The sequence below is a fragment of the Struthio camelus genome, chromosome 2, assembly GCF_040807025.1.
Source record: "Struthio camelus isolate bStrCam1 chromosome 2, bStrCam1.hap1, whole genome shotgun sequence".
NCBI lineage: Eukaryota > Metazoa > Chordata > Aves > Struthioniformes > Struthionidae > Struthio > Struthio camelus.
This window is the reverse complement of record NC_090943.1, coordinates 127629249-127656104: the sequence shown is the minus strand read 5'-3', so window position 1 is coordinate 127656104 and position 26856 is coordinate 127629249. Positions and strand designations below refer to the sequence as shown.

At 33.0% G+C, this 26856-nt stretch overlaps 1 long non-coding RNA gene across 1 annotated transcript in view; it reads left to right on the top strand.

Annotated features, from left to right (window-relative positions):
• Positions 1 to 6505: 6505 nt before the first annotated feature.
• LOC138066203 (uncharacterized) overlaps positions 6506 to 26856 on the top strand; it is a 32365-nt gene continuing 12014 nt past the window's right edge. Inside the window, exons 1-2 of the long non-coding RNA XR_011139447.1 lie at positions 6506 to 6693; positions 10824 to 10975. This is a non-coding gene — a long non-coding RNA (uncharacterized lncRNA). The remainder of the gene's footprint in view (positions 6694 to 10823; positions 10976 to 26856) is intronic.

Below are 26856 nucleotides of genomic sequence, written 5' to 3'. Positions count from 1 at the left end.
AGAGTGTCGTATTTCAGCTGCAGTCTGATTTGACAGAATATCAATCCCATTGTGCTCATTTCAATGTAAAGTTTTATGCTGTTGAACCTTGACAAAAGATAGATAAATATATTGCAAAATTACAGTAATTAGCTACCTCAACTAGAATTAACTAGAATTAGTCAACTACTTTTAAGTAGTTTAAGTAGTTGACTAATTCTAGTTAATTCTATTTAAGTCTAGTTAAAATCTGTTCAAGTCTAGTTAAAATCTATTTAAGTCTTCAGCTGTGGGAAATTGAACTATGAGCTTGAATAACAACAATATTATCTAATTGTGTGTTTATAGCTAATGAAAATTCAACTCTACTTTTTAAGATTACAAATTAGAATTTTCTCTTACATAAAGATTTAATAAATCTTTTCAAATATTTCTGTTCAATGAAAATAATCTACAGATGACAAGTAGTAACATGTTCAGCATTTGAAATCTGGAAATGTAGCTATACTTTGCATTTCTTAGTGATAGATAACTGAATCAGGGCTTCTGGTATAATATACAATAATTGCTAATTTTAAACACGAGCATGTGATGTTGAAAAATCAATAACATGAAAAGTCTTCTAAAGTTGAAGAATGTGAGCAGATCTTGCAGGAACAAAAAGCTGAGCTGCTAATATACTTGACCAACAGAAAAAAAAAATCTCTTCTCGAAATTGAAAAACTAGACAAGACCTTACAGTCATTACATCTGGATGTAATAGCTTCCTAGCAGAAACACAAAGTGGAACTTGCTCAGCTAGAACAGCAGATAACACGGTTTGAAAGAGACCTTACAGATGCCAGGAAACTTTGTAGTCAAAAAGATCAGGTATGCTTTTGCTATGAGAATGAGCAAAACAGCCATCTCTCTAAAAATCACATTGCAAAATAGACTCAAAGAGTTGGGCATACACTACTTCATACATATGTGTTATAAATCCTATACAGAAAAATAAACTTTATCACAAATTTTCTAAGTACGTATTTCTCTAGTGTTTGTCTCTAAAATTCAAGATATGTTAGTCTGTGATAGCAATTCTGTCAAAATGCATGTTGATAAAATAAAATGAGTACATGAATATGACATCTTCTGTTATGTTTGTAGATATTTTTTAAAATGTATTTACCAATTTTAAACTCCAAATCCCATTCATTGTCAATGTCAGAAATTTGCCGTGCAGAACTTTTTCTTGGGAAAAAAGATTCATAGGCTTAGGGGTATTTATTTGCTCTTTCTACCTTGCACTGTAAATCCTTCCTATATAAAAATATTCATAAGGTGAAAAGTTTTGTTTTTTATTGATTATATAATATCCGCAGTGTTAAATTATACAATAAGCAGAAATCATTTGAACTTATTTGGGCACTTTACAAATATATAATTTCATCTAGCAATGAAAACATGTAGGATACTGTAATTGTTTCTGCACTTTTAAAATTCTTTTTTGACTAAAATACTAAAAATAGAAAAATGTCAGCAAATCTCTTTCTCCCCTCTGCCCTCATTTCCTGAGAGGGTTTCAGAAAGAGCTGTACAAGGTATAGGCTTTCTGCAGACAACTTAAAAATCTACCTATGAGGAAGAAGTGTTGACTGTTTGAATATAAAATATTTTTTTGATTAATGAATCAACGTAAAGAAGTTATCCCCCCAACAATCTGTTTCTAGTAATTAGAAGCTTTTTGTTATTTAGTGAAGCAACAGAATGAAATGGAAACATAAAACAGTGGCAGGATATTATATGCTGTCTATTAAGTTTTACACACCTGAAAAAATATGTTAATACAAATAATTGTTGTGATGTTAACATTGCAGGTTTCAAGCTGTCTGAAACAATTTTACATCCTCAATAAAGAATGTTTAACATTTGAACCAAAAACAGTACAGCACGAATAATTAAAGGCTTAAGTTAAATACATAGACAGTCATTTAAATTTAGATCTGCAATAACATTTACTATTATTCTCTAAGGCTTTGACTGTGCTTGACAGAAACAAAGTACTCTGGGATTAATTTCAAGAAATGGTGCCAACTGTGCGCAATTTGCTGTAATTAAGACATGAAAGAGTACTAAATATTCAGATTAAAAGAAGCATGATGGAGCATGATAGAGAATCAAGGTGTGGCATCAAGCCAATAAAGCACAGTCACTCATGAATACCCAATAGTGATTGATATGAAACTTATACCAATAAATGTGTAGTATGTGCTTAAGAACTGTATATATAAAATTTAGTATCTCAGTACTGTAAGGGAAAAGTCAAGCTTATACGTGACATCTTCAAATAGCAGTAAAACAAACAAAGTTCAAATATTATATCCTTGTGCAGATAACAAGTTTAAACAATGAGGAAAAAAAAGTAGCTTGGTGTCTTTTCTCCTGTGACTCTGGGATATCCGTGTGGCCGCATTAACCTGCAGCATATGCTTGAGTGCCAAATGAAGGAGCTCCGTAGCGGTTGGCACCAAGAGGTTAAATACCCCCCCCTCCTTTTTTTTTCGATTCATCACATCTTTTTCCTTTTTTTTTAAAGGAGAAGTATTCATTTAGATCAAACTGCATTTCCCACTTTTCTCTCAGAATTACATGGAATATTTCTTCTTGCCTTTGAACTTACAGTATTGATTAATGATGTATTTATTGTAATACTGAATCTTTTCTTCAACAGACTTTTTTAAATTAAAGTCCTCGTAACTTTTTGATCCTAGAGGAGATGTGGGTACTTGACCCAGTTGCTAATGAGGTGCTGTATAATATCATGTATCCTATAGCTCAAAATAGCAGGATGCAGTATAAAAAGTACATCATAAAAGGCACTATTGGAATGCTTTTTGTCTTCACAGGCAATACGCAAAAGAGATGACCTTCTGAGAAAGTCGGAAGCTGATTCCCTGCAGGCAAGGGAAGGTATCAAAGCAAAAGTGACTGAGGTGGAGCACCTTGACAGTGTGGTCAAGAAACTGAAAGCAAGTATCCAGGACACACAGAAAGAAAAGAATCAGACAGAGAGAGAAACCATCGTACTGAGAACTGAGATTCAGCAGCTAAATCAGGAACTGCAGGGTGTGCATAAGCAGTGCAGAAAGACAGGTAATAATGTACAAAAATAGTAATATTACAGAAATATGAATTTGGCACAGTCCTAATGGAATAGAATTTTCAATCATATGGACATACGATTGCTGTAATCAAAGGAATATAAAAGGTTTCCTGTACTGCTTTAGGGTGAATTTACAGCTATACACTGCAACTTTTTCATAACTAAATAAACACAAGTGAATTTTTTATTTCTATTTCTGCTATATGGTCTTTGTATTAATTCAGAAAAAAACTCAGAACACTTGCTCATTGACTGGCAATTCAAAATATAATTTGATCTTAACAAGTTTGTTATCATTGTTAATATTTTAGGTGACTTTTTAAACTAGTATGATTAATTCCCAGCATATAGGTAAAGTAACAGCTTTAGCAGTGTCACGCTAATGAACATAGATTTTTCTTTGCAAGTGAATCATATCCACAAAAGCAAAATAAGGTACAAAATACAAACAATCATTTGATTATGACCAATAAACAACTTTAAATAATTTTTGCTTGCTACTCTTGGCTTTTACAATGAACATCTGTGTTAGAACTAGTTTTCCAGATAAGCAACTGCAATAGGGAAATAGCATTATTAATATTTTGAAGTCACAGTATAGTAAAGTTTGAAATATACTACTTTTACCAAATAAAATATTAATGAAGTCATTTGGAACATAATAGACAGCCTGTGTCAACCCCTTAATTTTCTCTTCCACTATTCACAACATTGCCAGATACGTGTTTCTGGATAAAACCCCCTAGAGGTCTGCTGCAAATTCTTTTTCAATACAACCAGATCATTGCAGATAATTGTATTACACAGGGTATTGATCCAAAATCGTTGTGCACCGGAAACATCTGAAAAAACATGATTATAGCTTTCTGTTTATTGTTCGTACATCATATAAGCAGGCTTTTGTGTGAATCACCTGTAAGAAAGGCAAGGTGGAAACATCAGAGAAATTACCTCTTTACAAGAATCTATTGATCACTTTAAATCAAAGAAGTATGTTTGACATAAGATTACCTGCCAGTTTGAACATTAGGTACACTATGTTATAGCCTGGGGCAGTTGTAAGTCTGACAAAGGGATTGTAAATAAAGCATGCAGCTGCTAGCGCCTCTGGCTTGGGATCAACCAAGGCTCAAGTCCAAGGCATAGGTAAACTTAAAATAATTTAACCCTTTTTTACCAGGGCATTGTGAGTTAAAACCGAGAACTGAAGCACTGTGATTAAATAACTTGTTGTATGTTTAAATAGGGATGCCAGTTAACAAATGTGTGTAGTTGGATCTGTCTACAAATTAAGAATGTTATAAATAAGATACATTTTGGAAGATACGTTTATCCCCAGGCAGTAGATCACATCTCTAAACTACTTCTAAGAACTTTTAAAACATTTTTAAAGATGCATTTCTGAATAATGCGATGCTGTTATTTCAAAAAAATTGACAGTGACTTTATAAATTATGAAATTTGAATAAACTTCAATTGACATACAAAATTTTCTCTCTTACATATATAAATCAACAGCTGAAATACTTTGAAGAGAAGAAATAAGTATTACATGTAAAATATTTATGTTTCTTTTGGTTGCAAACTCAGACCCAGTCCTAGGAGCCTATAGGTAATTAACTTTACTCAAATAAGTAGTCATATTGATTTCAATGAGATCATCTGCCCAGGAAAGTTGCTTACACATATATTGACAGAAATGGGTCCAAAATGATCTACTCTGACAAATGGAGTTTTGTTGCATATTGCATTTCTTACTGAATGATGGCAGCTTAAGCTTGTCTGTACTAAAACTGTAGCCTATGCAGCTCATTTTTAGATGCGAAAACAAACCTATTATGAGTCGATTATTAGATTGTGTTGTTATTTTAACATGTGTTGACATTACCAAACATGTAACTCGTTAATTTATGGAGATTCAGATGCACTTGAATTTTAGTAAAATAACCTGTGGGTGATATGTGCTCCTTGTTAAAGTTCAGCTGTTTACGTTAGCTGTGTTTCTTCCTGAGGCACAAAATTAAACAGCTTATGTATAGCACTTTTTACTCATAGAAACGGTGACTGTTGTCTTATTTTTCTGAGACGTGGGTTTCTATTACTGTCAATGAGAAAAGAACAAAGCAGATTTTTAAGGAAAATGATTTTCTGGCTGTTCAGAACACGTAATGGTAGATATGATAGTTGAATTTAGGTCCTGTGCATATGGTGAACATTGCTGAACTTTAAGGATAATAAATGCAGAATCATTTTAGCAGAGCACAGGTGTTTTTCTTTAAAGGATTCTATCCATTTAATCTAGAAAATATTGGTTTCAAACTTCATTGAAGCCTGGTGTACTTAACACTATTAAATATTATATTACAGCACAGTAAAAAAAGCTTTTTCTATTTATGATGATGTGAATACCTCTGTTATGATACTTACTGAGCTGCTATTGTTGAAAGCTTCTACATTTTTAAAATTTTCTGGTGTCAAATTTCAAAATCATTTGACCATAGGAGAGTGTAAGAAGCGCTTCCTATAAATTGTTTCATGTGAAGCACTTGTTCTGATGATCAATTTGACTCCACAATATCTTAAAACTGGTAACTAAACGTGCCTATGTGCCTGAAGCCATATATTTATAGAAGGGTATTAGAACAAATACATATGTGCAGATGCATGTGTGTGCATAGGCACACCCATGCACACCCATACATGCACATATTCAGGGTCAAATATTTAAATTAAATCCTATGTACATATATCTTTTAGGAAAATGGTCAACAAAGAACAAAGGAAAAATGTCTTTGTCTTAAATCACTTATTTTTCTGAGGGAGCTGGCAGCATACAGCTATGGTTTCTTTTGGTCTGAGGAAAGATTGCCATCTGTTGGATGACCTTGGAAAAGAATAGCTTTTTACTATGTATGTACTCTGTAATTCATGAAAAATCATAATGAAATTGAAGATTTCCAGTTTAAATTGTATAAATTATGATTGTGACATTGCAGAAGAACAGTTATCTTTTCAAAGCTATGATACAAAATTCTAGATTGACTTACGTTTCAAAATATGAAGGCAATAGGTGTTTGCTTTAGAGTGAACTAAATACAGAATGTCTGTATATGCAGTAGAATTTGGTAGCAGTTTAAATGTTTGCACAATATTGAACCCAAGTTTCTTTAAGTTTACTGGAATATGTTGAAAGAGACATAAGACAGCTATTAATATATTTGTGACATATTTTCCTGTCAAGATTTGGGAACTGAATGAAGCTCTTCTCCTGAAAATAATATTTGTCTAGCTCTTGCAGGGGGGTTGCATTGCATTACATTTAAAACAAAAATATCACTCAGCTTGGGTTTAAAATGTAATGCTTTTTTTTTTATCTTTCAGCCCAAAGAACTTGCCAGTCAAGATGAAAAACTTCTTCTAATGGAATCCAGCTTGAAAGCAGCTCAAGAGCAGCTAAGTGAGCAAATAGCAGAAACAGTTCGCCAAGAACAGAACAGTAGAAAATCACAGACACAGCTGAAGACCCTGAGAGAACGTATTATAGCTTCTGAAGAAGAAATTAGTGATTACAAGTGAGTTACTGCTTTTTTAGTATTTGAGAAAAAGAACATATTAAAATCAAGAGTAAATCCTTTTAATATGTATTGTATTAAACATTTATCTCAGGTAAGATGTAGTGTAAATGTGTTCTATAATTCTAGTGAATAAACTATTAAATCTAAATGATTGATTATTATACACTGTAAAATATTTTGAGCGCTTAAAATTTGTGAATGTTGGAAAAATACTATTATTAGTGGTGTATTTTACTTTAGAAATTCAAAAGATTCTCTAGTGCTCAAGTAAAATAATATATGGAATTTGTTTATTACCTATATATTAATGGTATTCTCGTCTTCCTCTTTTCAGAGACCAAAGGTTACATATGGGTCTTATTGTCTTTCTTTTTTGTTAAAGAGGCTGCTTCTAAGCAAGACACTATCAAATTAAAGGAAATTTGGTGTTTGAACTTTTAGCCACAACAGCAAGGCACATATGAGGTTGCTAACATAAGCTAGAAGAAAAAATTCATGCTGTACTTTAGAAAAGTTTACACTGATAAAAGTACCTCTGTTCTTATGAGACCAATTTAGTGTCTATTTGATTAAATATTAACTCTGCAAATTTAATTAAAAACTACTAATCGTCAACAACTGCATTTTTTTGATAAATTAGTTAGCTTTTAGCGTATTTTTATATTGAGCCACAAATTGATTCATTATTCCTATTTTTTAAGATTTAGAGTATGGTAAAAATGACTCACCTCTGTTGATTCTTTTTGCTTTATTTTATGTAAACAGTTACTCTGTCCTTACTCAAGTTAAGTTATTTTACTGAGTCACTAAATATACAGACAGAATCTCAAGCTGTTTTGTAATGGCACAGAACACAGTTGAATACTTTATACAAGATAGCTTGGCTGCAAAAAGAGGTCTGTTCATTTGGTGATGGACTGAACTTTTAAAGCTAAATGTTTATCTCAGGTTTGTGGCAAGCATCAAAAACTATAACAACAAATCTCCTCTGAGAGCAGGTTTGTTAAGTTTAGAGGCAATAAACATCATGCTTCTAAAATCAAAATATGATAATGTTACAATTTGTATGCTCAGTGTAAGTAACTTTTACACTGGAACTTCAACCTTTCTGTAGTTCAAATGTTTTAAGTTAATTTAGCTGCTGAAGACTGGGAAAAGCTCCATGGAAATAACGTTGTCTTCAGTAATGTGTCTTCATTTCTCTAAATAAAATAGCTTGGTGGTTTTCAACCTGTAGTTATTTCTCTAAAGACATTACTAGTACTGCTCTAGGGAGAGTAGTGTCACTGATTTGCTTTCCTAACCTAGCTTGAATCTTTTGCCACAAAAGGTTTTCTTAACCAAGAGATTCCTCTCAGTTGCCAAAACTTCATGTTATCTCTTTAGATACTTCTTTGATAATAAAAAGGTTACAAACTTCAGGGACTACTGATTGTGAGTAACTTAGTATGAGATTTTTGGGGGGGGGGATTGAAACCCACAGCTGATGGACTGTGTGGTGAAACACGACTTCTGAGAGAGCAGGGATTTCTCAACAGTTGAGTGAAACGAGTTTTACTAATGTCGAAATAGAAGGCCAAATTATAAACGGTAGAAGACTTTCAGGGAGACTTTATTACAATTTTGTGTTGTACAATGTGTGAACAAATCAGAACTTGAACTGAATCTGTTAACATTAATTATTAACTACCCTACCTTTTCCTGTCTTGTTTTCTGTAGTAGTTCAGTGAGTTCAGAAGTTTGTTACGTTAGTACATAAGCATAATAAACTTTGACTGAGAGTAATCTTTTGTTAGCTCTATAGATTATCACAGTAGTTCTTCTTGACTCTTAGGTTAAATTTCAATCTTATATTTGTGACATCAATTCTTTTCAAAAGTACTGTGACTTATTATGGCAGGAGTATGGTTAGAGAAGTATTCATTGAATCTGGAAAAATTAAAACTACATTTAAAACAATAGTCATAATAAAGTCAAGCTTATAAGGTTAAAAACTAAGCAACTAAAATTCAGAGAATTTATATTTTGAAGCCTCCCTTTGAAATAAAATTTTATTGTATATCTGAAAAACAACCATGTTGTTCAAATCCGTTTTTGTTATGTTCTGTTCCTTGGGAGACAGAAAGAACAATGGATCTCTTTCCCCTGGGTCTTCTGGGACCAGGAATGTCACAGAGGTTATGTTCAGCCTCTATGAAGGGTACTGCATGTGCTGTAAAGCAGCATCTCTTTGGTGCTGACTTATTCAAAGCCATGCAGTCCTGGAGTTTACCTACTTTCTTACTTGGTGAATATGGCAAAAGCAGCTGGTATCAAGGCGAGAGCATAGACCATAGGAAGAAAAATGCAATGCAGCATAAATTGATGCATTAAAACTACACAGAGAGCTAATATTCTGCTATAGCTGTTGTGGGGCCTTTGAGGGGAAAAGTCCATTTCTGCATGCTTTTATTTCCTTGTTGTAAAAACAAACGTTAAAAGTTATTTTTCCTGGAAGTGGTAAAAAAAGAAAATGATTGAATAGGATTTAAAAATAATAAAAGGTCCATTATTTTCATTAGTTTACCAGACTAAAAATAAGGAACAGTAAAAATATTTTATGCTAATTTCACTGGACGCCCAAGATACGTGTGTTTCAGAAAAAAACAATTGGAAGTTTTAAGAAGTCACAAGCTTTTGTTTTTCTTTGTACTTATTCTGAATGAAATAAACCTAAAGTAACTCCCCCCCCCACCCCATATAAGCCTGTTACACTTGAAAGATTTGTTCAGAATGTCCAGTGGGAACCTGGAAATCGTAATAATTTGTAGTATCGATTGTGTGAAGCTATGCAGCTGGGGCCTCTAGTGAATAGACAGGAATAGACATTTTATTGATTAACTTTTACAGTCATATTTTCAAGACTCTGCTGCAACATAATTTTCACTTCCCAGCTTTGTGCTGCTGCATCATGAAACTTGGATTCTTCTCTCTTAACATTTACCCACTTGAGCGAAACAGTATGGACTTGTCTCTTTTAAGCTGTGCTCTGCAGAAATGCATAATATTTGGCACAGTGAATTCCTCTAAATTTCTCCTCTGCTGTCACAATGAAATGAAAAATCTTTAACAGTAATGTTAATAATTATTACAAAATAAGTTGAACACCCCACACCATGTACTAGAAGCTATTGTCTAATAGTTGCTACTAATTTGTATCCTCTTTTGTATTTTTATTTTTATTTTATAAGTGGCTAATATTTTAGCAAAAGCAACCATGCCTTCCCACATCCAAAAATTCCAGAAGTGCTTGAAGTACTTTGTCCCATAATGAAATAGGTGTATTTATTAGTAAGTGGAATTTTAAAAGGAGAAGAAGAAACTGTTACACTGAAAATCTGAAGTGAATTATCAATAAAAAATGTTTTTTTTTTCCAGGAGTGACATTCTGCATTAACTAAAGTTACCTGTAAAAGTACTGAGAGGCAAGGATTTCAATGCAAATTGTTTAGCAATTTAAGAAAAAATGTGTATATGTGTATGTACTGAAGTCTCAAACAAGCAAGTGTTAGAGATTATTATTTTGCACTTCTTAAACTAATCATTTCCAGAAAAAAATATGGTGTTGTGCCCCATCTAAAGAATTATTGCATAGTTGCTATTTTTTCCAGTATGGAACACATTCTACATCAGATGCCTAAGCCTTTTCCCTTTTATACACATACACAATTACTTTAATACACTTTTAGTGAAATTCTTAATCTGTTTTTCATCATTTAATGAGTGTTTATTATTAGCTGCTTTACATGCTAACTTTAATTTTGACCATACTTGTAACATAAGTTTAATAGTAATTTACACAAAACAGGTTGAATATTCACCAGCATAGTCACTGGATCTAATGTGATTTAAACCTCTTTCATCACATTATTTTTTCTTAAGTTATTTTAATATTAATATCTCATAAGTATATAAATATTTAAAATACTTGTGTCATGTCTCCTTTTGTCCTACCTCTCTCATCAGAGACAGCACTGTGTGCACTGTATGTAGCTACCACTGAGGCAGAAATGCTCCCAGTCATAAAAGGTTCATCTTCTATGCCGTGTTCTAGCCTAGTATGGAATAATTCCTATTTTCTCTTAAAGATTCAGGAAAAGTGTAGAGAAATTTAAGATGATAATAGCATCAAAGAAAGAGAGACGATAACAGCTTCTCAAGGCCGCAATGTCCACTGGACCTGGAATAAGCTTCAGGTAGAAATACTCTCAATCAGTTGAAGAACAAGATTGAAGAGTAGGTAAGTTTTCTTTCATGGAAGGAAAAAATTATCTAGTATTTATCTAGTAAGTTGAGCACAATAGCCTCACATCTTAATGGCATTTTAGGCCACAGTCTTGCAAACATTTATGAATGTCAGTAGCCTTGTGAAGCCAGTTACACTATGAAATTGTGAAAAGCTGTTCACGTTTGCAAGATAGAAGATGAAAATTGTCTTAATATTAAGTATTGTTCATTATTTTATTTTGTAACTATGATGCTTTATTATAGAATTTCTGAATTTTGATTTGAACATTATAGGGAATACATGAAGTGACTGACTACATTGTTTGTATTCTAATTCAGAATGGAAATCCAAAAAATGTTTTATTTTGTGATTTATACAAAGAGGGGGAAAAAGGGCTTCCCTTTTCTGAACCTTTGTGGGGATGTTCAAATGAGGTCAAAAGTTGTAGTTCAGTGAGTTTATATGCTCTAGCCAGATAATCCACTAAATGTTCAGGAGAAGAGGAATGGTATGTTAACTTTATTGTTAGATTTTGTATGTAGTTTCCTCTTCCTTTCCTATTTCGAAATACCTATGTTAAGGCTTCTCATTGCTGTTATAACATTTTCATTATGACTTAAGCGAGATAAACTTTACAGTTTTTAAGAAGTTAAAAAAATTGAACAATTAAAAATGTTTATCTAAATTAAATAAGTAAGGTGCCATCTATGGGGGAAATGTCTCTCAGAGAGTGCAGTTATTTACACTACACAAATTAAGGACTAGTTTTAGTTCTGCTATTGCATTGGAGTATTTAACGTTTAGCATGACATAGCTGAAGATTAGGTAGCTCCATTATTTTATCTGTTTCTGGATGGCTGTATAAAACTATAGTTGAGAAATAAAATATCCATGTACCCTTAGTTTTTTGAATATTACTGGAAAAATGAAGATTAGAAGTAAGTGAAAATTTGTATTTATCACATTTCACAGTACTTTTGACATAAAATTAAATAATTTAATAAATAAGAACTACAATGTATGAGATGACTGTCCTGGTATAGGGTGTTATCCTGAAAAGATTTGTTTCTTCCCAGACACCATAGTTACTACTGCCAAATTGATTGTAATGGAAATCTACCTGACAGTAAGAATTTACAGTGGCAGGAAAATTATTTAAGAAAAGAGAATATAAAATTAAGAAAGACAGATTGACTCATAAGAGTAAAATACAAATAGTCTGAATCAGGATTGATTTCAACATAATATGGTGGAGGAATCCTCATTTATTGATCAACTTTAAAGCCCATGCACAGCACTTAAAAAGATAAAGTAAGCAGGGTCAGATAATCAAAGCATTTAAATAGTAAAAACAGCAACTGCCACTGTAGACTGCTAAAATAAATCCATAATACAAATTGCTTTAGCAAAAAGTGGATGAGCAGCTGATCTTCCTATTGAACTTTTATACTGTTCAGTGACCACACTGGGAAAAGGATTGGGAGGAATGCCTTGAAGATCAATATTGAGTCAGACGTAGTAGGGATTCACTCTGAACATGAAAGAATTACAAGTATGAGCGTAGAGAAGTTGAAGAAACATCATCAAGAAAGGATTATTCTTTTAAAATATCACACGTATTATATGAACATGACATTAGTTGAAATCCTATTATGTTATTTGAGCTTATTAAAGCTTATTAAATCAGATATTTAGTTATTGTAAAATATGAAAATAGGACAAAAAGAACAATAATATTGGGGAAAATACTTGTAGGAATTCAGTATCTTCTGTCTGCAAAACACTGAGACTTTCTAATATATTAGTTAATACAGTATTCAGTTGGTGATGGTAGTTTCCAACATTATGTATTTCAAGAAGATATGCTGAATTGAAGGGCTAAAATAGAAAGTTTTATTATATCTCAGTTTGGATTCTGGTACTTTTTCTAACTTCAAAATTCATCTGTAATTAGTATGTTTAGCGTAAGTATTATTCCTGCAAACCTATACTAAATAACATTTTCATAGACATTTCTAATGTTTTATAGAAACTAGAATGATCTGTGGCAAGTGCTCAGACTTTCAATTCCTCGTAAACCTTTGTAGGCCTTTCATTAGAAAGATAGTATTAAAAGTGTACTCTAGCTTTTATTTATACTTTATTTTTTCTGGCACTATTTGAAAAGTATTTATGTAAAAGTAGCTTATTCTTTCATATCTGTTATATTCATTCACAGTTTCATTATATCGCTGCATAAGAAATACTGTATTTCTGTGGGCATATTGTCCCTTTTAAAAGGAGAATGCTACTTCTTTATGTTTGAATGTAATCTTTGCATTTCAGGTTCATTGCCTTAATTTATAAAAAGGAGTTACTGTTAAAAAATGATAATTCAAGGTTTGAAGGTGTTTGTATTTCAAACAATAAAAAGTAGAAGAATTAAAACCAAGGATATACAAAACAGTAAATTTTTTTTGTGATAAATAAGAGAGCATTCATGTATTCTTTGAAGGCCTTACTCAGCAACATACGCTAGAGGAATTGAATCCCAAAAGTGTAAAGTTTGTTCACTGGAGTAACTATATAATGCATTTTCTTGTAATGAATAGTTATTTTCAGCTAGTATTGGCTCCATATTTGCAGAATGAATTGCTGATTACAGCAATTTCAGTGGTAAAATTGTGAAATAATATTCATAGCTGTCAGAGAAAGGTCAGCTTATTTGCATTCATTAGGAACTTGGAGGGCTATACAACGTGCTTTTCCTTTGGGATGCTTACAGTTATTGATTTGTATACAGCTGTAGGAAAAATTAATTAGAATTATATTTCAATTAGCACTGGAGGCTGTATAATAATAATTATAATAATAACAACAAAGTTCTACATCAAAAAATAAGAGTCAGCAGATTAAATAATTGCCTTTTTTAAAATTAAAATTGTTAAATTTAACTTATTTAGAATAATCTCTTTTGAATGGCCTGAGGAAATCTTTTACAGAACTTTTGTTAATACTCACAGTACTTTTATTTGTATGAAAGTGCGTAGGCACTTACATTAATCTAGCATAAAGTATTCATAACTTTTCTGTCTAGGACTGATCTTTAAAATGCTTATAAACCCAGAAAGCATTTAATCATATACTTAACTTTCTTTATATTAGGAACTTTCCTTATATAACATGCATAATCATTAATTTAAAACTTTTATTTAAACATGAATAAATCTGTTATAATAAATGAGCTTATTTACATGATTGCAGTGGTACTTTAGTTCTTAAAGACCTTTCAAGACCAAGAGCTGTACAAAAAAGAATGGAAATGTGTTATAGTCGTTGTTGTCTGCTAGCTCCTAAGGTCTGAAAAATGTGGGTAGTATCTTCAAAAAAGTTAAAACGGGAACCATGCCAACAATGTGGGACAAAGGAAAGTTGTCAGGCTGAGACAACACTTTGTGGAAATAAGAGGAGAGGTGGAGAACTTAAGACTTACACATAGCAATGATGCTCAAATGGTATGCATTCATGTATTTGAAATCCTATCGGTATTATATTGAGAAATAGTGTACATGATTAGTGCATACTTCTGTGAACTTTTAACACTTCAAATGGATTAGAATGTCTTATTTTGATCATATCCATATTGTTCATTGTGATAAGATTAGGTCCTGAGTCATTTAAAAAGTTTGGCTTATTTCCATTGCATTTAAACATGTTTTAAGCAGAAAAATATAGAATGCAGTTTTCCATACTGTGCATATATAACACATGTTTGAGATTAATCAAATCATAGTCACCTCTAATTAACTGCAGGGAGCAATCCCAACATGGGACAGAGCCAGATGACAAAGAAATGAAGCATATATTTAAAAGATGCAGAATATGAAGAAAAGAAAATAAGTTATGACTGCCTTAAGAATACTGAAAAAGTTTTTAAGCCTGTGATTCTGCGGGTGTGATTCATACAAACTGTTGAGTAGCCTAGGTTTTGTTTTGATTTGTTTTTTTTTTTTTAACTTGGACAACATTTCTAAAATTTTCCGCAGCCAAACTCTTGTATAGCTAAAGATAAAATATTTTTTAAGCTAGTCTTTTTCTCTTCACCCTCCCTGATTACTAGATCCAAAAAAAAAAAAAAGAAAGACCTTTGCCATTTCAGATCAGCAGCTTTTTTATACTTTATGTCAATGTCTTATTTGTACATTAACATGCTATAATTTACCTGGGTCCTTGCTATAGCAGTACAAGAATGGTAATGGTCAAAGGAATCAGTCAAGGATGTATAGTGGTGTAGATTGTTGTCTGTAGGAGTCTTTCCTCCTGTGTTGTTGAAGTAGAAACTTGTATAGTTAATGAAAAAGAAAACTAAGAAAAAAATGGCTGTATGAGGACAACTAAGATATTTTCCTGGTCTCTCCCATAGAAATCAAGCAAAGTACCTCATCTAAGCTTTTTTGAATACCCGATCTTAGATTCTGTCATCTGATTTGTAGCACTCTTAGCTTTCCCAGATAAAACTGAAGTCAATGATAATTTGCTTTGAACATGTGAAGGTCTTTAAAAGTCTTAAAAAGTATTCACACAAGATGTAAGAAAATAGACTTCAGTTCTGCCATTTGTCTGACGAGATTTTAGCAAATGTCATCCATGTTTCAGGGGAGGACAATAGTGAGAGTCTTTTTCTGTCTGTCTTTGATTTAATGAATGTTAAAATTGGCCATGCAAACTGGAACACTTTGGAAGAAGGACTGAGGGAGCAATCCATCTCATAATAGTACGGAATGATGTTGGTTCAAATTACTTCAAAACAAAAGAGAATTTAAGCCATATTCTCATGTATCCGAAAGGAGCCTTGTGGTGATTGGGAAGAATGGGATTCCCCACTGTATTTTTACTTTATGTGAGCATCCTTATTTTCCTTCTGTTACCCCATGCCCTTCAAATCTCTGTTTGCTTCAATGCTCTACCCATAAAATAGTAATAAAACTATCTTCTCATGTCGCAGGATGCTGATATTTATGAAACACTCAGATACCATAGTGCTGACACTCAATGGCTATATCTGTGCTTTCTTTTTGTTTGTGTCAAGAGTGTGAGCCCTTTTTCTCAATTCAGATTGTATGAACCAGCTCATATTGACATTGTCTATAGGATGCGGACTCAAACGTAAATTTTCCCTGTGTTCCAGGTTTTGCCACTGAATGGACTAGGAGTTTGCTCCAAGTTATTGTTTCAGAGCTAACTAATGTGTGCAGTGTGGATGATATAAAACAATTTATGTGTGAATTAGTTTGAAGGTTTGGAAGCTCACATAGAGAAGCCTATGAGATAATGAATAATTTTGTATTCAGAGCAACACTTGAATATTGTATTATGAACACTGAGACAAAAATGAGGATAACATCAATGAGGATAATCCAAAATACTGAATTATTTGCTCCTTGAGGGAGCACAACCATCAAATAAGCTGAATGCTTTAAGGAAGTGGTAATATCAAGTGGTAATGAATAGCTACAAACCATGCGAATATGAATACATATATGGGGCAGAAATTAAGATTGCCTGCCACCCTAAATTCTGATGTATTATGAATTCCAAATGTTAGACTTTGCAATGACAAAAATTTTAAAGTAATTTTGTGTAATTTCCTTCCCCCACTCCCCCACCCCACCCACCCACAAAAAAGGAAACAGAAAACAAAAGAGAGGCATTGCATCATGAGAATCCCACTCCTGGAATCATACTAAAATTCCCAGATCATAGCTGGGACCGAAAACCTTACACAGAAAGACCTTTCCTGCAAGGACACTGTAACAAATAATTTTTGGCTGTTATTTTATTGTTTCTCTGAACTAGTCATTGCTATGGTAGTCTACAATACTGCCTCCACCCCATCTCTTAGTCTTAATTGTTTTACACAGGTATTTGCAGTGATCTTCTGTCTCTTGAGACTCGGCTCCCCAAGATTAGCATATTGCACTCTTTATATATTAACAAACAAAATATTTTCTTTTCTGTGTTGTTTGAACATTGGCAATAGAATACAGAGAACACAGAAGAGAGTTTGGTGCCAAGCACCACAGCGTCAATGTTATTGAAAGTTATGTATTGCCAGCTTATATTATAGTCTATTCACCTTTTGCTGGGACTGCTCTGCAAGAAAACTAGGCACAAGAACTGGAACTAGCCTTAGGGCCTAATCCCAAGTTGAATAGATTTCAGGAGAAACCCAGCCCAAAAAGGAGTAAAATTGAATTTGCGCCTTTCATCAGGACATTTTTCAAAAACAGCTATTGTAAAGGGATTCCTTACTTGGTGCAGGGTGCTAATATCTGACCTGAAGAGGAGCATATTAAGTTTTGTCGGGCAGTCGCCTTCACTAGCAGGAATATCTTTTTTGTTGTGTATGTCAAACTATACCTGTTGGCCACCTTGTGCCAGCCAAGATGAAGTGTGCTACAACCACATAAAGTTATCTGAAAAATACTCTTAATTTTTTTCCCTCAAGCCAGAAAAAAGGATAATTAACAGCCATAGCAAGATACCACCCTCTTCTGAGGCATCAACAAAATGGATATTAGATTTCAAGATAAACAGTCTCTCTCTCTCTGTCTCAGTGCATGCACACGAACATGCTCACAAACATGCACACACATACACACACGTGTTTCTTAATCTCATTCTTGGAAATGACTAACATCATTTTCATATAAACTTTTCAAGACAATTTAGCCTTGATCAAAAACTCAGCAAGACAGATTTCAATCCAAGCAAATGAATTTTGGCAAACTTCTAAGCAAATAAAATCTGTTTTATAATAGAAAGCTTGATGATAGGCAGCACCATGATAGCGCTATCCTGCTCATAGATGAAGAGAGCAACTCTTGATTATATCATCTTGCTGAAGCTGGTGAGAATATACAAAGGCTTTTTGGCTTACAGCACCTAGTGAAACTTTGAAAATAACAAGTAAAACCCTAATGGAACAGACCTAAACTTGATGCAAATCCGAATGTTACCTTACATATAATTTTAAGAGGAGTATTGTATGTTTGTCCTTTGAGGATAGCTTGCAAAATTCAAGTTTTTTCAAAATATGGAAAACATGTTTTTCTTGTTCTTTAGTTATTTGAAAATTGTACTCAGAGATTTATAAGAAAAGAACTTTAAATTGTTATCTATAATTAACATCCATAAAAGCTATTACAGCCAGCACCTTCTTGCCAAAAACCAAGAGGTATTCAGTTTGCTTTTTGGGGGTGCGTGGCTGGTTTGTTTTTGTTTTTATTTTTTGCAAGGGTGATTTTTCCTAAGAATATGCCATGATTCTGTTTGATTTTAAGTTTTGATCTGAAGTTAATTGATATTCAGTTCATTTGAGGTTCCGTTCAAGCTAGATATTTTATTTGCCGGAACTCACAGTGGCAATACATGTTCTTTTTCGGAGTCTGGTAGCCGCAGTGATTATATTAGGACTCTTCAAGCATCTACTTTAAGTCCTCTGAAAATCACTAGAAGTTATCCTTTAATATTTCAAAATTTCTGGGGATCTATTTTAACATCCTATTTTGTGGAGTATGGTTAGGTAGCTAATTAGCACCTTGATTTTTCCAGGTCAGGGAAATTCTGGTAGTCAGTTTGGAGTAGTAGTTTTTATAGGACATGATAATAGTAAGTCCACCCTTTCATTATGGATTTCTCAGGAGACTTCAATGTTCTGTGGTAGACAACATTGTTAACTACTGTTAATAGGTCTGCCGTTCCTACCAAGTATGAATAGAATTTGGGTGCCTTGTTTGTAACTACGGAGTAAAAGTTGATCAGTGGATCTTATAACCAAAAAATTTATTATGTAAGGGCACTCCTTTATACCACTATGTACAACTGTATACCACTATTTGGAGTACTTTTGGAAAAGATCGTAAGACTGGCCATGTTACATCTGAGCAAAGATCTATTTAAGCAAATATCCTGACTCATACACTTAAAGAATTTTTTTTTTTTTTAATTTTAGCAGTTACTCTTCACTTCTGACTGTATTTAACCATTGCTGCCACAATGTTCACCCATCACTTACAGTTCTGGGTGAGAACCCATTTTGCCTCTAGCCCCTGCCCTAATTGAATGTTGACACTTGACTAACAGAAAGTCGAGTGCCCACATGTTGATACACCCCTATCACAGTAAATTTTCTATTTTTTCATACTTAGTGAACAACATATCAGTTCATAATCTTTTAGCTTTCCCTATTGCAAGATTTAGGTATGTTTACCAGAATTTTTTTGGTAGCAGTGGTTCGCTGTGAAGTGATAAAGCCCATTTACTGCCCAAGGACTGACAGCGGAGACCACAATAGCCCACAGTTACTACCTCACCTATTCTCTTGCTTCAGGGGAAGCATTTTTAATATGGAAGCATATTTTTCTATGGCAGCTTTCACGCCTCTGATATCTTTTGCTGAAAAAACTATCAAGTGTGATTATTATTTTAATCAGAACACATCTAGTAGCTATAGAGGTGTCTCACTGATCTGCCAGAGGTCATTTATTTTTTCCTCTTTTTCCTCTTACTGTTTCAGTGCTTCTAAAAGTTTGCCTGTGCATTATGATCACTCAAAACTCTTTCCTGACATGTATTTCTAATATTTTTTGCTATTGATGGAATGCAAGTTGGAACACATGTGCTATTCAACCTTTTCATTTATGGCAACATCTTTTGTTTGTGAGACTATTGCATCTCTGCACAGCATAAGCTGTATTTGTCATAATAGTTCAACTTCTATTCACCATATTTCATAAGGACAGATTTACAGGCAGACTATATCAGATGTTTACCAGAAGTGGCATACCAGAAGTGGCATAGTATTTCCATGTTACAGAGTGGAGTGTCACACAGATACTGTAGTTGCATAAGTTCTACAAGAAGTACAGTCGTGGTACCTCAGACTAATTAATACAGCTTGTAGCTTAGAGAAATCATCCTTTTTCTGATGCCAAAGCTAACTTTTTAACAGAAATACAGTTTGTCACATCTCCTAGAGAATTTCAAAGTACTTTTACAACTATACTGCCATTCTTACAAGTTAAACAAGTTATCTATGTCTTCAGAGTCTAGAAAATATTCTCATAAGTGTCAGCCAACCCCTGAAGCGTATTTGTGAAGAGTTCCTGTTCCAGGTATGCTTAGGAAAAAACATTCGGAATGCTTTCAAACACAATGATCAACACTCCATTACGGCAGCTTCTAAAACAAATACCTAACTTTGACAAAATTTTCCTGCATCTCTGGACAGTCTTTGGCAGTTGTCAGTGAGTAAGGAAGAATATGAAATGCTAATTTTCATTAACATGACCTCTTTAAGAAGTTTTTGCCCATATAGATCCAGTTATTATTCCCTCATTCCCATACACTTGATGTTTTCCAGTATATGGGACTCTGATGAGGAACTGAATCCTTTGAGGAATGAGGTAGGTGGTTATATAAAGACATGCAGGTTGATAGAGAATCCTGAGCTTGCAAATATGTGCTCTTTAACAGCAAGATCTACATGACTAGAAGCATGTCAGGGAACACATTAGTTATACAATAGGTAACAGTTTCTTCTGGCTTGTTTGTTTAGTAGCTATTAAGTATTTGCAGAAAAGTAACTTTCCACAGCCACCTTTTCTTTTCTGATTGCATTTTCAGATACTGAACTAAAGGAATGTACTGTAAGACAGAAAACACCTCAGTAAAGCATAGTCATCCAATTTTACAGAGTAATTAAAAATACTCGCTCATATACTTAATATTTCTTTGTCTTTTACCAGCAGTTTATTCTGTCACTGTAAGAAAATAAAATGCAATCACTGTCTGGTCTCAGATTAAGATAGTTCTTTATTATTAAAATAGTCTAATGAGGAGGACATAGCTCTTCCAGAATAAGAATTGAGATATTTTATCTTATTACACTGCCCTCTTTGTTTGGTCAGAATAAGAAATTGATGCTGAACTCCACATTTAGGAACTGATAAGCCTTAAAACTTGTGGAAGAAGTGGTTTTGAAGATTATTTTGAAGTAGTCTTTGCCAGAAAAGCAACTGATGGAGAATGTAAGATGAGCGCACAGTCTGTCAGAAAAAAATACTGGACTAAGTTCAGCTGTGTTCAGCTACAATCTTGCAGAATACAGCCCAAAGTCTGAAGACCTATGGCATGTCTTTTGCCTGTGTATTTAACTGCCAAAACAGCATTTTGTTACAGAAACTAACCAGAGTAACCTAGAAGTGAGTCTGTCTTAAAGGGGTTTTTTTCAAAAGAATGAAGAGAAACTCTCTAGAATTATAGAGATTATAAGCTTGGATTGAATTGCTTATCTCTGAGCTGCTTCTTCAGATCCTTAATGACCCCCATATTATCCAAAAAAGAATATGGTTTTCTACAACAAGCCATGCTGAATTTTATAGCTATCCAGACCTGGTAAGCTTACTTACTTGGGCTGCAAGACTGTTTTAAGCAGAGAAATAGCTTCTGTTAATGAAGAAACGAATGATTTAATGCTTTGTTCTTTCCTATACAAAGTCAATAGAACTTAGGGATAAAAAAAAAAGTTTTCTAAATCTGTGAACTTATGAGAGCAGCAAATTTCCATGGGAATTTAAAAAAAAACAAGATTTTGTTTTATTTAGTCATGACTGTTTATGTGAATATAACAACAGTGTTTCTAATACCGGTCAACTAATGGTAGACATCAACACTCATAATTATAAAATACACCCTCCAGATCAAATAGACAGTATACAAAGAGCTGGAAAAATCTTTTTCTTATTACCACTGGGAAAGGGATCGCCATCATCCCCTTTCAGATTTATGACAGATAGTGTGTTGAAATCACAAATTTATAACTAGAAAAGTGAATTTTTTGAAGTTCCTAATTGTTATTCTACTCAAACTCTTTCAGAAAATTCTTCAAGAGTGTGACAAATGAATCTTTAAAACGCTTACTCCATCCGCCCAGACTGTAATGCTAATAGTTTTTAACTTTTAGTATTGTTCAGGAAAAAAAATTATAAAAAAATTCCATAAGAAAAATAATTAATGTGAAGTATTATTTTAATTAAGTAAAAAATAAGCTATCAGAGAATTGCAATTACTTTATTGAAATTATCATTTGCTGAGAATACTCTCTTTTCTTCTGTTTGTGAAAAAATTCTAATGTTTCATGACCTTATATGATATTTTTACTGAACTTTGTGTTTACCTTCAGTGGACTGCGACGTACAGCTGTAGTATTTAATTCCTGATGATATTTCTGGGGGAAAAAAGCCACAAATTTTAAAGAATACATGATTAATAATTGTGATGATAGCAACATCTAACTCTTATCTAGAACTTTACATTCAGAGAGTTCACATTTTCCAAAGAATATCAAATTTAATTTAATTTTACAAATTACTACGATTGCATACATGTTGTGTTTTTATATATAAATATACGTACATATTTTATGCATATAAAAGGTGTTTTACAGAGAGGGATTTCAAAGCACAGGGTACTGAAGTGTCTTGTCTTAAGTTTCAGCAAAAATATGAAAATTAATATCCATTTGATAAAGGTATATGGAGAAGACCAAATACACGGTAAAGGAGCATGTGAACTCACAGCAGACAGCTGCTCTGAGGTAATTCTCTGTGTGTATGGACTAAGAGTCAATGGAAAAAAAATGCAATGAGTTTTATTTTTCCTCAGTAAAAATGGAATAGGTTACCTCATATGTACAGTGGCATAAAAACATACAATCTGGCAGTATTTGCATTCATTTTTACTCCATGGTAATTTGTTTAACCATTCCTGAGATTTGAGTTAAATACATTTTCTGCTGATAAGGCCAAATAAACTGTAAGAAATCTAGTTCTATCTCAGCCTCTCTTTCTTACAAATATATTTAGAGAAAGGAATGTCCTTTTGTTTGTTTATTTATATATTCTTGCTTTTAACTTGACCCAGCTGTATAAAAAATAATATAATTTGATTGCTCATAATTCTAATCCCTGCAATTAATAAGGAGGGATGAAAGGGAAACAGATCAGTGGAACAATATAAGAAAATGTTTGTTTAAATTGCATACTTCTAGGATTTGGCAGGAAAGAGAGCTTTTCCATCTAAATTATACCATATAATCGGAACTGTTTTACTTTTTAAGTTTAAAAAGCATGAAAATCACATAGAAAAACTAGAAGAAGAGATTGGCCAGACACAGAAAAAATACCGCCATGTGCAGGAGAAGCTTTTAGGAGAGCAGTTTCAACTCAAAATTCTCCAGCTGGACTGTGCTGCAGTGGAAAAACTGATAAAATACCACAATACTCAGGTAATAGCCTTGGTACAATATATGAAATGGAAACTTAGTGTAGTGAATGTTCTTAGAGGATTTTCCACTGGATAAAGAAATATGATTTAAATAACATTAACTGTAAAATTCACTGTTAACACGAACAACAGAAACACTGTGAAAATATCTAGGATCCGTATAAAAGAACATTCCTTTTTAAAATGGTGTTGTGTGGGGGATTCATCTTACATAACTTTAGGTGTCTACGGTATAGATGGGAATATTTGAGGTAGGTATCTAGGCTCCCGTTATGGTCTATGTCTCCATTCATCAATTCCATGACTGGAATCTAGGGCTGAATAAATATTTGGCTGATCAAATGTTAGAGTCTATTTTCAGATGAGCCGAAAATCTCTCCAGATTCCAATGATCATATGACCAAAACTCCAGTGAACATAATGGGAGTGTAAGCATGCAGTCACACATAATCATTTTAACACAGACAACCAAATCTAAGTGAGAATAATTCAATCTGATGAGTTAATTTTTACAACAATTCATACAGAATTATTTTATTTATCTATTTTTGTTTTTCATATATATACTAGATATTTCACAGCCATAAAAAGATGACTGCTCCTTGCCCTGAACAGTTGAGGTTTAAAAAGGGAATGATTTGTGGGAGAGAGAAAGAAAAGCTAAAATAATACGTCATTTTCCCTGTGTATGAGTAGTGGATTTTGGTTTTTTGTTTGTTTGTTTGTTTGTTTCCATTTTTTTGTTATTCTTACTTCAGATATTTTATTCTTTGATTTGATAGAAAAAAAGATTGGGAGCATGTGAGTAGATAAGAAAGTGTGAAAACCATGAGAATTAGTAGAATGACCGAAGAGAACGAAATGTGCTAGAAATTGAAGGCTAAGGAGATTTAAAAGAGGAAAATGGTGCTTAAAAGTGTTAAATTAGAAGCACACTGGCTTGAGGGAATAAAGTCTGTCAAAAATACATTTGGAGAATTTGAAAGATGCTGGGAGAGAGCAGCTGATTAATCAACACGTAGATGAGATAGGTCCACAGACTATGTCTCAAAATGTTTGATGATACCTGGACAATGCTACAGTGCTCTCTGCTGTGGGAGCGAGAGCCAGTATGTGCTTCAGAGTGTGGACTGTAAAGGACATCTGAGGGCTTTCTCTTTTTCCTTTCACTTCGAGCAGCTCTGGATCACTGATATTCCCAAGTGCTTTGTGAAGATCAAGTAGAGACAATCCAAAAGCAATTCACTGGAAGTTTGGAGTTGCCACCTATTCTGCCACTTATGCAAGGAAAGGCACCATCACTAGTTTAAAGCATAAGTCTCTGACATTTCCATGTCTGTTGGGATCTTGAGCTTCAGACTAACATTCTTTCCCGTTCTACTGTAATCAGAGGGGGACCAATGGTGATGGGATTGTCTACTGTATTGTTTCACTACGGCAATGTGTTCATTTTCAAGCTTGATTGAGCCTTATACAGAATCTAAAATATTTATGCAACTGAAATTTGTTATCACTTGTGGGCAAAGTGTTTCCATATGATACCTTTGAACCTTCAGTAAAAAAAAGTGAGATACCAGTTGAAGAAGACAACCTGAAGTTCTATTTCATCAAATATCCATTGCATAAAAGTCCTCTAGATACACTAGTGAGGAAAAACTGTACAGGTTTTGGCTGCATGCTATTTTTTACTTAATTTTATGATAAATACGTAAACTTTTGCACCCAGTACTTTTAACATATAATGTTATTAGGGTAAAAAGAAATTTCTAATAAATTCATAATTAATTGTGTCAATAATTATGAAAGTTTGATTTTTTTGAATAAGATGATTTAGGGGTATAGAAAGATTTTATGTAAAAATAAATATGCAGTGAAAATCAAGCACTTGGTTATGATGGTTACTCATAGGAGTAATACCATAAAGATAGGATTATGAATATATTATAACACAGATTGCTTTATGAACGTTTATTCTCCACCAATAAAGGCAAATTGCTACTGTGAACAATGGGTTCCATTAAGCTTCTTAACTAATCGTTTCCCATTTTCTGAATCAAAGTATCTTAGAAAAGTACACTGAAGGTTTCATCTTTCTGAAAACTATCAGCTTTACTTGTGTAGAGTTCATTAGAAAGAATTCTACATTGAAATATGGTAACTTTTTTTAGCCTATTTTAATGCCATCATGTGAATCTTCAAGTGCATGACATAAAACTGCTTATAAAACTTTCTTATATCATAAAGCCAGAAGAAACACTGTAATCTAATCTGCTATATGGCACAATGCAGGCTGCAGGACTTCACTGAAGTAAATAATACTTCAGTAATTGTGCTTGAAATAGAGCATGTTGAAATAGAGCATATATTTTTAATCTATTATTGACTTTAGGTACCTGTTGTTACAGAATTAATGGCAATCTTGTACAGGTTGTCCCAAAACTTGATAAATCTATCTTTAAATATCATGCATCATGTTGGTGTTGGTTCTATATCCTTTTTGTTTCTAACTCAAATTGTCATATGAAGCCAATTACACAACAAAAGTATATGTATTAATATTATCTTTACTAATAACTTTACTAATAACTAATAACTTTTGAAATATCATAAAACAAAGTCAGTAGATAGTTTGACAAGATGTGTTTACCATAAATCCAGGGTAATTTGCATTGATTATATTAATGCACATTTGTTCTCTGTAAATAAAATTAATGCAAATTACCGTGGATTTATGTTATCAGCTGTTCTGATAGTTTGACTGGAATAGATGTGTAACCACCGTGCCTAAATTGTTTGAATCACCATGTTAACCCCTAGAAAGCATTAGAAGAACTTTAATTTCTACTATCTTAGAAGTCCTCAAGTTTTCCAAGATAAAACACTGTAGTAAAGGTCTAGAAAATTTTTCAGGCAACACTTCAAAACTCTTAAGTACCTAGGCTTGTCAGTTCTACAAAGCTATGCTTGCAAAAACTTTTATCCTAAGGAAAGATAATGCGTACTATCCTGTTAGTTTTTTTTTTTCATGTAAGTTTCTTTCTCTATTGTGTTTTTAGGGGACCTAATATAATATTATTAATTGAATTAGAGATAACATCATACTTTTATATTCAAATTCTTTATCCCAGCTGAATTTGTTCCCATTCTTTCAATTTTGGGAATTTTCATCCTTTAATGCACTTTTTGTGTATGCATGCACATTTGCAAATTAGTAGGTGCATGCACATCAATGACCATGGTATGTATGTATGTATAAAGGTATTCATGCAAAACTTAAAAAATATTTAGAGTTGTTTACACCTAAAAATATAACTTGGTCAGGATTACTTTTATATGAAGAACAATTAACTTTTAGTTTTGAAATTAAATGAGACTCATATGTCTTACATTGGTATCCAAAATAGAATTCTCTGGGATTTTTTGAATTAAACAGTTTTTATTAGTATTATTTATCTATGGAGGTGCTGTTTATAATATTTAAAATGTCACAAGTACTTTGCTAAAAGTAGCATAAAAACTCCAATATACTAATTCTGTTTGAGGTCTTTGACAAAAACTCAGTTTTT